General features: G+C 41.2%; 1 long non-coding RNA gene across 1 annotated transcript; it reads right to left on the reverse strand.

The window, feature by feature from the left end:
- Window positions 1-358: 358 nt before the first annotated feature.
- Window positions 359-1,306, reverse strand: LOC121813157. Its single transcript, XR_006053545.1, has 2 exons — window positions 716-1,306; window positions 359-467 (listed from the first exon to the last, which is right to left on the reverse strand). It is a non-coding gene; the product is annotated as an uncharacterized LOC121813157 (long non-coding RNA).
- Between the last annotated feature and the right edge of the window lie 6 nt (window positions 1,307-1,312).

Raw genomic sequence — 1,312 nt, forward strand, 5'->3', positions numbered from 1 at the left:
TTTTTTTTTAAAGAGGACAAGAGCGGCGAGGTCTATCGCGATAGTTTAATTTCTCTATCGAGTAAAAGTTATATCGCGATACATATCGTTATCGTTCTATCGCCCAGCTCTACTATGACCTGACTATGACCAAGTGTCTGCACTTGTATGGTGTCTCTCCCGTGTGGATTCCCTTATGCTTTTTCATTGAACTTATTTCCAGTGGTGAAGGATGACCCACACTGGTCACAGATGTGCTTTTTGACCCCACTGTGGAAGAGTTCATGTATTTTTAATGTACTTGGTGTGTGGAAGCCTCTCCCACATTCTTTGCAGTAGTTCACTTTGTCTCCAGTGTGGCTACGTTGATGTGGATTTAGGTCCCGTTGATGATTGGAAGTTTTTCCACAAAGATCACAGAGAAACTCTTTCCCACCACCACAGTGACGACAGGGTTGAGAAATGGATCCATGTGCGTCGCTCCACTTCTAAACAAAGACATTGTAAGTCGGGGAATTCCTTCAACAATTTTATCCTGAACGTTGCCTGAAATAAAGAGCATCTCTGCCAACGTCCAATTATATTTTAATGTTTACATTACAACACTCAGCTTACTGAGTGAAAATGAGTCTTCATTTTTCAAAACAGTTCATTCAGTATAACTCCATAAGTTTACTGATCAGACTTGTTCCAAACAATCAGGTTAAAATTACAAGATAAAAAACTAAATACATACCTCACAGTAACTGCACTTGTAGAGTTACTTTCTTGTGTGGATCTGTTGGTGTTTATTCAGCTGATGTGGAGCTTTAAAAGTCTTCTCACACAGGTCACATTTATAAGGTCTCTCCTCAGTGTGGCTAAACATGTGTCGTCGTAACTGTGCATCGGTTGCAAACAGTTTCCCACACTGATCACAGCAGGAAACATCATTTCCAGTGTGAATCCGTAGGTGATTATTTCGGTACTGTTTGCCGCTGAAACTTTTTCCACAAAAGTCGCAGCTGTACGCCTTAATTCCAGAGTGGGTAACTAGATGCCTCTGTAAGTCGCCATTTTGAGCAAAAGCCTTACCACACAACTCAAAACTGTGTGCTTTAAATCCACTGTGGATTAGTTGGTGTTTTTTTAGGCCTCCAGCCAGGGTAAAAGACTTTCCACACAAGTCACAGCTATAAGGTTTAACTCCACTGTGGATGAGTTTGTGTGTTTTCAAGGTTTGAGCCTGGGTAAAAGACTTTCCACACAAGTCACAGCTGTAAGTTTTAACTCCACTGTGAATGGTGTGGTGTCTTTTTAAGTCTCCAGCCTTGGTAAAAGACTTTCCACACAA

Source organism: Haplochromis burtoni, unplaced genomic scaffold (assembly GCF_018398535.1).
Source record: "Haplochromis burtoni strain Fernald_Lab_line unplaced genomic scaffold, NCSU_Asbu1 Contig_1210, whole genome shotgun sequence".
Classification (NCBI taxonomy): domain Eukaryota; kingdom Metazoa; phylum Chordata; class Actinopteri; order Cichliformes; family Cichlidae; genus Haplochromis; species Haplochromis burtoni.